Below are 13969 nucleotides of genomic sequence, written 5' to 3'. Positions count from 1 at the left end.
GTAGCCAGGACTTTTTCGCTTTTCTTTTTTTTTCCTTTTCTTTTGAGCATGCTTTTTTTAATGGAGCCTAAGAGTGCAGATGATATTTTCCACTAACCATGCTTAGCAGTAGAACCGTAGGCTCAGTACTAAGGATGCAAATATATACATAGCATGAGCAGCACATAATGGTCAAAAGAGGGAAGGATAAGGACAGAAAAAAGAGAGAACTATAGCAGCCAATAAACCTGTATAATAATTTTCAAAGCAAAACTATTTTTATAAGCTGTTTTAGATAAAAAGGTCTTAGTTGCACAGCAAATTCTGTAGGCATTTCTGTGAAGTATACAATCAATATAAACAAATTCATTTGTGTCCTATTCCAAAACGTAGAAGGAAGAAAGAGAACAACTGCATAACTAAAGATGTCTTTCCTATCCTACCTATGACAGACAAAAAGTGTAGGTAAGGTAGGCGTATCCTTTTGACAGAGAGCAACATCTGTATTAGAAATACCTCTGATATCTTGTTAAATTTCTTTGTATAAAAATCTTCTCATGACTCTTAAAAAATCAGAAATGCCAATGCTATTGCTGGCATTTGAAAAGCCCTCTTGTAAAGTACAGGGATGTTGCAACTCTGAAACAGTTAAGAAAAAGGAAGCCTTAGAATGTTCTATTAAATATACTCTGACACAGAGATGCTGGTGACAGAAAGAAAAGTTAAGCAACCCCCCACAGCCTTGACCTCAAGTCAATGACAAGACTGACTCTCCAAATCTGTTCTGGCAAAGTGCATTCCATAGCTGCATGAAGAAGCTATGGGACACAGTGATTTGTAATTCTCTCTCTGAACAAATGAAAGCCCAACATTTTTACACTTGAGTAAAATTGGGCCTGGACAATAGGGAACCAAAAACTCATTTGGATACATGTGGTGTTTTAAAACACATCACCAGGATCTTCAAATCGATCCAGTATCTAATGGCAGGCAGCACTGAGATCTCAGCACAGAGACACATGATGACCGGCTATTGTGCATGCTTAAAATCTCAGTGGTTGCATTATTGTACAAGTTCTTGTTTTGTGAAAGGAGGGCTGAGTGAGACCTGCAAGCAGGGAATTACAGTAATCCAGACAAGATGTCACAGAAGCATGAATTAACGTTTCAGTTTCTCTATGCAACAATGCTCTCAAACTTGTTATATTTCTAGGTTGATAATAGGAGTTTTGTTCCCCCTGAATGCACACGATCCCCAAAGAAAAGCCCTCAATTAAAGTTTACCTCTACATTTTGCACAGATGTAGACCAAACAGTATTTATGTGCAGTACAGTGAAGGAACAAATCTTCATACACAGTGTTAACAGCATTATTAAGCACAGTGGTCTCATCTTTTTCATGTTTAAAGCAATTTTGGGGCAGTCAGAACTACACTTCATAAGAAAGGGGGATCAGATGCTCCTATTGAGTCTGTAGCAAAATAATGTAAGTCTTCTTTCCAATAGCTGTGCAAGCTTTTTACTTCTACTCTTCTCATCTTCCCCTGGATCTTATTATCCCCTTTTGTCTACGATGCTTAATCAGAGACACAGCAGTTTAAACTGCTATGTGACCTGAGAGATGACTTCTTTATCACCTCTGCACTTTTATAACATAAGTAAGTGATGGATAAATTATATAAGAAAGCCTAGACTGTGACCCGAGCTAATAATTTTTGTGGGCTAAGTCCTGGCATTGTAAGTCTTGCACAGTGCTTTTTCAGGCAAAACCCACAGAGGAGTGAGTAAGAGCTTTATCAGAGTCAAGCCCGAATAAAAGCAGAGTAGGGACCTCAAGATTTGGCTCTTTTTGACCTTCTACTTAGAATTTCTTGCAAGCATATTGGGCCATGTTTTCAAAAGCATTCAGAAGAGTGAAAATCCTCTCTATGTTATTTTATAAAACACTATAGTTCTGTACCGACGTTGTTGTGGTATTTTCCAACAATTTTCCAAATAAATCCAATATGCTACATAATAGCACTTCAAGTTTGCCAATAAAATAATCAAAAACTTTAGCTTCACAAATTACTTTGGTTAGAAGAGACAGAGTTAATACTGAAATACCTCTAATGCATTTTGCCATTTTTAAGGGCTACGCTTTGCAAATAGTCTTGATGGTGCTTACAGTATCAAAAAAACCCATATATTCAGAGCTACTGTCACCAGTCAACAGGCTTCATTGACAAACTAAAAATGGGCACACACACTTTTTATTTGTCTTCATCAGAATATCCCAGTAAAAAGAGCTGAGGGTGCCCTCTCCCAGGAGACCTTCAGCCCCGATGTGCAGGTGTGAAACCCATCAAAGTGAGTCATTGGGAGCAGCTCTTTGGATCACTTTCAGACTAAGGGGGGTTGCAGCATAGGGTTGTGGGACACACTTTGGGATGCAGGGAAGAACATTTTGGAAAGCAGCTTGGCAGGAAAAGACTTGGTTCCAGTGGGCAGCAAGCTGAACGTTAGCCAGCAATGTGCCCTTGCAGCAAAGGCGGCTAACAGGTACATGCTGGGATCCATCATTAGGAGGAGTGCTGCCAGCAGGTCAAGGGAGGCGATCCTTCCCCTCTACTCAGCACTGGGGAGGTCACACCTGGAGTGAGGCATCCAGTTCTGGGCTCCCCAGTACAAGAGAGACATGGACATACTGGAGAGAGTCCAGTGAAGGGCCACAAAGATAAGCAAGGGACTGGAGCATCTCTCCTATGAGGAAAGGCTGAGAGCTGGGACTGTTCAGCCCGGAAAAGAGAAGACTCTGGGGGGATCTCATAAATGTATATAAATACCTGAAGGGATGGTGTAAAGAGGACAGAGCCAGGCCCTTTTTAGTGGTGCTCAGGGACAGGATGAGAGGCAGTGGGCATAAACTGAAATACAGGAGATTCCCTCTGAGCAGCAGGAAACACTTCTTCACTCTCAGGGTGACTGAGCAGTGGCACAGGTTGTGCACAGAGAAGTTGTGAAGTCTCCATCCCTGGAGACATTCAAAAACTGTCTGGACATGGTCCTGGGCTACCAGCTGTAGGTGGCCCTGCTTGAGCAAGGGGGTTGGACCAGAAGACCTCCAGAGGTCCCTCCCAACCTCAAACATTCTGTGATTCTGTGAACTGGAGCGGGGCTGCAGCCTCGGGAGTTTCTATTTCCAGGTTCTTGCAACTGGAGAGACAGGGATCCAGGAACAGCTACTGGGCAGACTGCGAATCTGAGTCTCGCTACTGGCGGGATCCACACTGCTCGTATATATATGTATATTTATATTCCCACAAATGGACCTCTATTCTGCTCAGCCAGAGGGGAGCAGAATGAAGCCGTTGGTGCTTTCTGTGTATGCATGTCTGCCTGCGGTCTGAGTGGCTGGCCATGTATATACGCAGGTATGTGGTGTATCTACTTGTTCTGACTGCTTGGGGAGACATTCTCAGACTCACTACTTGTTGGACACTCACTACTTGTTGGACCTGGGGGCACTGCAGTAGCCTCACCTCCCTCAGGCTGTCAGATCCAGCATGATATATTTTCCTTTAACAAAACCAGTTAAGCTGGTGTAGCTTCCCTTTATATTCTGTATCTTTGACTCAAGTCAGCTTTTTTTCCATTCTACTTCATCTTTTCTGCAAAGTCATAAAGCTGGCAAAATGTAGCAACAGCTCTGCTCAGCTCAATAAATATGGATCCAAATGTATAAAAACCAAGACGTAGTTATTGTTTGTTATTACCAGTTACACGCTTCATGAAGAACTTCTGTTATCAATGTTCAAAAGCCCTGAGAAACCTGGCAGTAGCCTCTGACCAGTTTCATTCCCCAGTATGCATAATGTAAATACCGTTGCTGCTATATGCTAGCAGTGCTAGTCATTCTTAGGGGCATACTTTATGTTCTTACAGATTGTACGGGGCGCTAGTTCTATCATTACCAGAAAGCAGCTGTTTTCTTGTAAGCAACTCGGAAAGTCAGCTTCATTGAAAACAATGCACAGGACAATTTTGCCTGCTAGTATTTTTGAATGCTTTGCCTCTGCTTAAAAGCTCTTTTTTCTGTCTCCTGAATGTCCAGGGTTCAGCAATCACCCCCAACCCAAAAAAGAAGGGTTTTCTTAAACATCACAATAATTCTAAATAAATTTATCTTTCTCTTTTACCTACTATCTTTAAAAGCCTTTTGGTATATTCAAGTCATGTTTTCAAACTTCCCTCTCCTATTAGGAAGATAAAAATTTATATTTTTGTTTAGCTGAAAGCTGGGATTCTTTCTTGATGACATGATTTACAAAGTAAGCTTTTAAGAGAAACAACAAATATTGCAAGGCTCACAGTGCAATAATGATGGATGGTGTCATGGTGTAGGCTTTAAATTAAGTAAATATATATACATATTGTTGCAGAACCAGGGCCACAATCACTACAGTTTAGTTTCTCCACTTCATCCATGTACAGAAGGAATGCAAAGGAAGCTGAAAACAGACAGTAAACTTATTAGCAGGCACACTAACCTAATTGAAAACAAAGGACTACAGGGAAAAAAACCCAAACATTAAAGTGAAATCAGGTGCAGATTTGAGAAATGTATATTCTTCCTGTAAAAAAAAGTTTTGCGTTTATGTTCCTCCCGTAAAACAAGGTTTGCACTTCCGTTGGCCAATATAAAGCTAATAAAACCCTGCTCTCCAAATACCCAGTTAAAAGCTTTGTAAATTCAATCTAGAAAAGACTAATCCATGTATGTATCAAAATGCTATGGGAAGAAATGCCTTGCTGAAAAAAAAGAAACTTAAATAAAGCCATATAAGGAAATCCTTTCCTGTGCTTCAGTGCAATGTACCAATATTTATATCCAGGTCAATTGCTCAGAGATAAAGGGTTAATAATCAGTTCCTGTGTAATTAAATTACTTCTAATTACTCATTTTGTGGTCAAAGTAGGGATCACTTCAGAACAAATACATTTCAAGGATTCAGACTTAACTCGGGTAAAAAATCCAGGTTTCTACCTGGCTTTCCAGAGGAAGTTACTGGCTATGTGACAGAATTTTTACATGGAAGTGAGCAAAAATGCAACAAGCAACAGTTGCATGATATTCTGGGTTTGGTTTCAGCCATCTGTATGAGTTATTTTACTGGGTGATACATACTATTAGCTAATATACGTCGATGTTAAAACCAGAAAAATTTCACACTATGTAACATTCTGGATGGAAATGCTGTTGTAGTAACTGTCGTGCTGTAAGCTGGCATTTTGTAACAATGGGTTCTTCCTTGTGTCACTGGTCTTGAATGAAGCTGGAGAAGACAGTGCAGGATATGAACAAGACCTCATAAGTCAAAAACATATTTCACAGATGTTGCAAGTAGTGGCAGCTTTAAAGCTTGTTGGCTGGTGGGAATTTCAACAGAAAAACTTCTAGTGGGCTTGTGTGCAACTGCATGTGTATCTATGTTTGCATGCATATAATTCAACGGAGACCTCACTCAGGGCTACTGGGCAGGCTCAGGAGTGTCCTAAAACTGTGCATTCACAGTTTATCACATATACATAGATAAAGATGGAAATTTATCACATATTTTAACAAGCTGTTACATGTTAGGAACTTCATTGGTGACCTCCGTTCTTGCAGAGCCTGTAGCAACTCAGACAACACAAAAAGCCTGTTCAGAGTTGTAACAAAAAGAGTTGTAAAAGTTCTGCAGAGTTTTTACAGGTGGCTGGCCATTTTTTCCTGTTTCCCAGTACTTAATAAGTAAATTTTCTTGTTTTATTAGTTTTACCCTGATAATGAACAACCTGTACTGTTCTTAAACTTCTGTTGCATTATGTTGCCACTGGACATCCCTATTAAAACAGAATGACAAAGAAAAGTTTTAGCAGGGTTTATAATGTTCTGGTCAGGTTGGACCCCACTATCCCCAAGGCGAGAGCCACCTCTGGTTGCAAAAGACTTCTGACATTTGGGGGATTTGTTTACTTTTACTATGGACAGCAAAAAGAAACATAAAATATAGTACAATTATCCTGAATTGCAGCATACATTTTAATAATAGCTAATAGCTATTTCTTAGCTGGTCCCCTAAAAAAACCAAATCATAAGCATTAGAAACTCTGAGATATATAACAGGCCTAGTCTAAAAATAATTAAATGTCCCAAATAATTATTATCTACTTGACAATCACAGCAGGGGTACAATCTATCAAAGGAATGGAGAGATAATTGAGACAATTTGACAGAAAGTGCTAAGGACAAAAGAGTGCTGGGTCAGACAGACTAAACCATCTGTGTTATAAAGCACCACGGCAGCAAAAACTTCTAAATATAAACATTGCCCACTGCCCTAGAGTAAAAAGTATGGACAGCTAAAAAGACAACAAATTAACCAGTCAAGTCACATAACGAAATTTGAGAAAGCAAAAGGCTGCCTACAGAGAACTGGGCAGACAGGTAGCCTCGCATGAGGTCATTCTGAAAAACAGCAAAGGCTGAATCTGCCTGACATAAAGTGTTTCATTAATTCACAAGGCAAATGAGAAAAAGAACATCTTGGCTCCATATAACATAGCATCTGTATTTTAACACTTCACATTTTATGTCTATAAAAGGAAGATTTAATATTGAAGTAATCAAATCATACAGGCAGCCTATCCATTGCATGCACAGTGAATCTTAAAAGAGGAATTGCAACTGATACTGATGGTGGGCTCCATCTCCGCAGTGTCTTCTCCTGGCCCTGCAGTGCAGACCTCCTTCTGCCACAGGTCTCCAGGAGAGAGCTGCCAGCTCTAACCAGCTCCACCAGGCTGGTGCACCTACTACCTCTAGCCCACATCTCTGAGGCTCTTCTGGGCATTTTCTAAAGCATCAGTGTTAACAGATAAGAGAGAAAACCCAAGGAACTCGTAGACGAAGATATCCACATTCTGCTGCTCTGAACCAGTCTTCACATCATTGTCTAGAGCTCTGGTACAACCAGAGCAGATATACTTCAGAAACTCATTCTAATAAAATATTTCGAATTCCTGGCTGTAATCAGGCTTCTCACTGACTGAAACTAACTCTTCCCCCTGAGGTGACTGAGCTGCATGTGCTCCTTTTTGCACCACACTCCATCCCTGCCTAACACTTCAGACATGACTACTGGTGGTAATGGGGTCCACTGGCTCTCCTGAGCTACCTCTACATACCTCATGTGACTCTTGCAGGCTTTGCAATCTACCACAACCTCATGTATTTTCTACTTAAGGTGTAGATAGAGTATGAATTCTTATGAGCATAAAATTAAAAAAGAAAAAATTGGACTATGAATCAACATTTCTTTATTGCAATCCAGTATAAAGCATTTATCTAGTGCAGTTATTTCTGATCAATACAGCTCTGCTGTAAATTTGCTACAAATTACATACTACATTGCCACCTAGTGAATAAATTTGGAAATTCAACTAAAATAAAATAATGGCGTGTATAGAAGTATTTTTATGATACAGGCATGCTTAAAAATTCACATCTGTGGCTGCCCTGTGATAGTTATGTGGTGTGTAAGCAGGTGTTCACTGACCATCTTAATCCTTGTGCCTCTGTGCGTGTTTGTGCATGTGTACATTGCCCTGCCCAATCACAATGCACATATGCATAATTATGAGTGTATTTGCAATATATCCACTTCGATGGATGTAAGTTTTACCCTGCAAAATACATGTATGCTGTCACCAATGTCAAGGAAGTACAGAAACCTTATGTGGTGCAGTCTGTCATGCTTGTCATCAAACCACCTATGCTTAGGTGACATTAAATCTGGTTTGTTCAGAGTGATGAGGCAATCCAAATTCTGCTTAGACAAAAATGTAGCACTCAGCAGACTGTACTGGTTTACTTGGACTCTGCTACCAACAAGCTGGCCTACCAGAAGATTTGCCATGGTTTCTAAGATAGAGTGCGGGGATAAAAGATCTGTGGTGGAGCTCCTGGACTGACAAATTGCAAGTGATATCTTGACAACCACCATATGAGCTTTTATGTCATGCTTAAGGCAGTTTAAGGACTTATACGGGACACGGCAATGCCAGACAAGAGTAGACAAGATGAAAATGTGCTGATCAGAGATTATGAAGGCATAAGGCAGTGCTGTACTGAAAACTTTTGAATGTACTCAATCACCCTGACTGTCAACAGAGTTGTTTGAGACGACATCTTTCTAACCACCACTCTCCACCAAGCAGGCAAGGTCATGACCTGAGAAGTTTAAGGACCAGTTTGTCATTATTTTTTCCAGCAGGAGACATCCAGGTCCTAAGCAAAAGATGACAAAATTAATTACATGACAGGGATTGCCTGTTTGGAAAACTCTGGATCATTACAGAGAGAGACTAATTTAACGCTATAGCTGTTGGCATATTTTGTGAGTGTGTCTACATAGAAGGATACATCCATACAAAAATACAATTCCTAATAAACGTGAAACAAGTGTAAATTATTAATGGCATATATGCCAGCCCAGTGTTTTTTTTTCTAGGATTGCTCAGTTTGTAATTAGGATTTCACATTATTGGAGTAGTAAAAAGCAAAGTATGCTTCACTAGCAGCTGGAAATGGAGGAAGTTCCTTGCAATGATGTCCTTCATTTTAAGTGGATACATACAGGCATTAAGGTGCAATTAAGTGGTAACATATAGTTTATAATTTTTTGGCTTCAAAGTCTGTTTGCCTGCATGCATGTATATATTTACAGTCTTTATTGCCCTCTAGAACAGTAGTGGACAATAGAGCCAAATGCAGCTGATCCAGCTGTGTACCTAATTACTAAGTCATTTGCTGATCAAGAGTCATTTTCAGCAGCATACTTCCTCAGCTGGGTTCATTCTTGTTAGTATAAAATAATCAGAATGCAGTCAAATACACACAGTGTATGGAACCAGATGCTGTTTACGCTTCACAAGTTAAACAATGAAAAAATGCTGCTTGAAAGTCCACACATATCTTACACAATGTTGAATGGAGAGGAAGATCCACGTCCCATCTGGTTTTCAAGGGAATTTTATTATATCTTTTAGATATATTTTTCAGCTTCTGGGTATTATGTTTATTACACGGATTGACTTTTAATCTGTTTTTCTCCTTGACTGAAACCTGTTTTATGAGTGAGACACTGAAATAACGTGCTCTTTCATCTGCTAGTTCTTATAGACTGTAGATAGAATCGTAATTTCATACTGTCTGTAGACTAGCAGGAGTCTGTATTTGCTACTTCAAAGCCAAATATGTGCAAAGTTAATGAATGTAAGTTCTTTAAACACAAGCAGAGGCATTGCTTTAACTAACGCTTGTATAGTTCTAGGACTAAATACTAGTCAAAGACGACACTTTTGTTGGAATATCTTTTAATGAACAAAAATAAATTGCAGAAAAAAAACATGCCAAACTTTTAAAATACAGACTTATGCATTACACATTATCTGATCTTTTTAATACTTGATTAATATTCCAGATTATATCTCAAATTGCTGAACAGACTTTACCTTTGTATTTTTACATACTTACGTAGAAATAGACCTGTCACAGACCATACGACAGTACAGCAGTACACACATCACTATGTGGAAATTATAGAAAAAATGGAGTGATAAAAATAGTAACAGTTTAACTTTGAATACATACATGACAAGAAAGAAAACTGAGACTGCTGAGGCGATAAACATTGTAAGCTGAATTGACACCGGCCACTGTTTAAAGGAGGTGAAACCTTTGCCAGAGTAAGCACCTGAAAGAACGGTCCATCACTATCGTACATTGATGGAGCCATTTTTAACAAAGCGCTTAATGGTATTTGAAAATAACGCAGTCCCTGATTCTGTAAACACAATTATACACTATTAGAATGCATGCTTGATCGGAGCAAACTCTGCTAAGACCACTAAATAAAACATAATACACAAATTTAGAAATCGAGTTAGAGAAGTGATGGCACTGCCTCAGTCATAGCTCAGGTGAAAGCAACCATCTTTGCTCCCAGAATGGTTTTACTGATTAAATTAGCTCCCAGGTTGTATATCACTTAGCCATGATTGTATTTCCAATTCAAGGATTACTGAAATTAACAAATGTTTAAAAAGATTTCTAAACAAATAATAAGATTTAGTTTCTCTTGAAGTCTGTAAGTAGTTTCATCTTAAATAATATTTGCTGGGATAGGCCTTTTGGACAAAATTTCATTAAATAATGTGTCACGGATTAAGTCAAAATTTCAAAATCAGTTTATAGGAAATTTGTACAATTTGAGAAAGAAATTAACAAAATAAATGATACGGAAAAATCAGCCACATTTTGTTCAATTTGTTGTAACACAGGGCAAGGGCAACTCCTCAGGATTCCCTGTTCCTCCTCCCTGCTGCCATATTTGCAATAACTTGTGGTTTGATGAAAATACATTAAATGGGTACGTTTTCAAAAACAGTTTATTGTCATGTGTGTGGGGGGGGTGTCCTGAAGAAACTATGCTATATCAGTTCATTATGCCTTATTATCATTAGTAGTAGTAGTAGTAGTAGTATTTCAATAGCAATGCATGCAATTCTTCAACAGTGTACAAAGATTGTTAGACACATTTTTTTGCACTGAGATCATATTGTTTAAAATAGACATAGAAAAGAAAGATATGCACAACAGAAAAGAAAAAAATATTTCAGAGAAGTTCATTTAAGATTACTTTGGTAGGTAGAAATGAAGAATACTAGGCTCTTTAAGAAGCAGGGTGGAGGTACTTCAGTCATTCCACGCCCCATTCTACATAGCTCTGTTCATTCTATCTTCTCTAACGTGTGCTGCTCTTCCTTAGTGACTCTCACAGCCACACTAAATCCCAAGTCTGCATTTGTCTTCTCTAGAGCTGCCCTGTATCTGTGCAGGCACTGGTGGATGCCAAGAGATAGAGTCCTCTGAATGTACTTACATGTGGGTCTTACTGATGTGAAAGGGGCATGGACTGCAGGTTGTTTTGCATGTCTCAAAAGTAGAAGATGCAGGTCTAGAACCAGTGTGTCCAGAAAGCTCCAGTTTTAAGTCCAGGCTGTTCAGTTTAGAATCATAGAATCTTTAGGTTGGAAAAGACCCTTAAGATCATCGCGTCCAACCGTCACCCTAACACTACCAAGTCCACCACTAAACCATGCCCCTAAGTGCCACGTCAATTAGTTCACTGCTGTCTGTTCAGGGGACTGTATTTCAAAGAAACATCTTGAGATTTAAATCAGATTTAAGTCAGTTGTTCAGCCATAGGCCAGGCCACACTTGCAAAAGGATTTGGATTCCTACCTCCTATTGTGTCTGTAGTTTCACATAGTTGGTAGTTTGGGAACCTAAGCATGACTTGGGAGCTTAAAATAGTTTTGTGGATCTAGGCTAGCTCCATGACTCTGCTGCAAACTACCATGTATTTGAAATGTTACATGGTACTCCCTCAAAATATAAATTTGTAAATATAAACTTTGTTTTTTCACACTACATCTCTGGTAATTTTGCTTACAGAGGAGTCAGACATGATAAATTAGTCCTGTTATGTGAAGCAACATAAGCATGCAAATCCTGGGTGTTTTCTCGTGAGTTGTCAGTACAAGAGTTAATCCAGCAATACACTATCTATTAGTCTGAAAACAGATTTCACAAAAACAAGCTAATGGGGTAATTCCAGTAGAATAAGAGACACCCCTATATTTGTACTGCTTGTGACTATGAGTTTGAATCTCCAGCTGAAATATAGTCAGCTAGAGCCAGGTACCATACGGTTATCTGTACCATAGCTCAGCAGATAGCCCCCAAGCTACACAGCTGTCCTTCATATACATGAACACAAAGAACACATGGTAGAATATACAATACAACAAATATGTTCAGATAAATAGGGGGAAAGCTGTTAACATAGTTCCTTTCAATAAGAAATGTGTAGTGTTTATGCACATATGTACTTTAAGTGAAAATACTGGCAGATTCTCTTTACACCCAAACCACACAAAATCTGAAGCAAAATTCTGCTGTTGTTTCAATCTACACAGTCTCCTTTGCATTCTGTGGTGTTGCACTTGTGTGACCAGGAAAGGCTGAGATTATTATACTCAAATAATCAGACTAAATCCTCACAAAGTAAGTAAATTCAGACTTACACCTGCTGCTTAACCGTTGGCTTGCCCCCTTGTCTCCAGGCATCATATACTATGATTCAATCAGTAGAGAAGGTCAATTTCTGGCACAAAAATGTACTTCAAAATGTAGTGGTCGCTCACAACTTTGTATTTCTGTGCTTTGTATCTCAGCCATTTCATCTTAAAATGTAGTTGGCAAAATGGTATCAAGAGGGTTTTTGTTCAAGATTCTAGTTTGTCAGTCTGAAGCCAAAAAAAGATGTATTTCCCACTTAATAACCCCTGTGGTTAGTATCAGAGTCCAGTGGAACTTGCAAAGGACAGTAATTGAATGGTTGGTACATTGCTGAAACAGATTCTTAAAACGACTTTGACCCTATTTGTACATTTCTTCAGTGGTTTAGAAACACTGCAGAGCTGTGGATACATCCAGTTCAGACATCATGGAGTAGGAACTAGCTCTTTACCACTTCTTAGCCCCATTCTTAAAATCTGTCTTCAAAGTTTTTCAACCATCTTTACACTGAACACTATGGGACTGTGATACCTTAGCAAGCTTTATGTGGATGAACTTGAGTACGAGGCACAGAATCCGGTATAAAACAAGGGGCTTGGTTTGTACAAACTATACATGGAAAAATGCAGAATGGCATTAGTGTGTCCTAACAAAGACTACAGAGAAAACAACTTGGGCAGAGCACAATGAACAGACATCACACAACTTTCTTTTCAAAGCTGGGGCTTACACATTGTGAATTACCTCCCAAAACAATTATTTATTTCTTTGGGGTGTTCTAACCATGAAAACATCACAGTGGTGCATGTGTTGATTTGCCCTCTAGTCTTAGATAATCCTAACTCAGTGAGGATCCTGTTTAAAAATTTTGGTAGGCGTACCAAAACCACATTAAATAGATGTAGTCATTGTAAGTTGCCATATTTCTAAAATAATATTTGTATAATACAAGTTTCTGGTTGCCTTCCTTTCAACACTGAAAACTTTAAGTATGCTCATTTAACAATGTCAAGATAACTTTCAGACTTGGGGGAAGCAAACAGTAACTTGCTGTATTTGTCCAACAACTTTATTATTGCCATGGATCACATTTATGAAGACATCATAAAGTTACAAGGAGTTGCAATAAAAAAAGCAGTTCCAACAATGTAAAGTGGTCTATTACATGTTCCATGTGACAACTTTATTACTGCAGTGGACCACTACAGCAATTACAAATAGGAAATATATTACACACAACTTGTTTTGAGACAGACTGATACAATAGGCCAAAATAATACTGTAAGAACATATTATTCTGTGACATGTAATAATTATTTTGAGGTTACAAAGAAAGTAAGCTACTGTAACTTAGCAATCTGATAAAAAAAGTGGTAACAAAAGCAAATTTAGCAATGGACACATGATTATTTATCATTTAGTTATTATTGATGGCTGATTGGTTATTCTAGTTAGCAACGGTATTTTTTCTCATTTTATATATTAATGCTCATTAACGTATTGTCAAGGATCAAGGAGTGCTAAGCTAGGACACACTGGCACTATACGCTGTACAAATTTAAAATGAAATGGCAACCCACACCCAAAAGACCTTACAGTACATGAGAACACTTAACACATGGAAAAAGATTGTTGGGGAAGACGTGAAAACACGAGAACAGTACGGGAAGCAGAGGTCTGGATAATCATGTGATTTAAACATTACACATTTTGACAGACCTCACACTGGTGCTAAGTTTTATGGAGGATTCAGGTGAGGATAACTAAGTAGCTTTGAAAATGTTTATAGATAGCTCTTCTCAAGCATGAAAGAGGGCATAA

Source organism: Haliaeetus albicilla, chromosome 1 (assembly GCF_947461875.1).
Source record: "Haliaeetus albicilla chromosome 1, bHalAlb1.1, whole genome shotgun sequence".
Taxonomy (NCBI): Eukaryota; Metazoa; Chordata; class Aves; order Accipitriformes; family Accipitridae; genus Haliaeetus; species Haliaeetus albicilla.
This window is presented reverse-complemented; position numbering follows the sequence as displayed.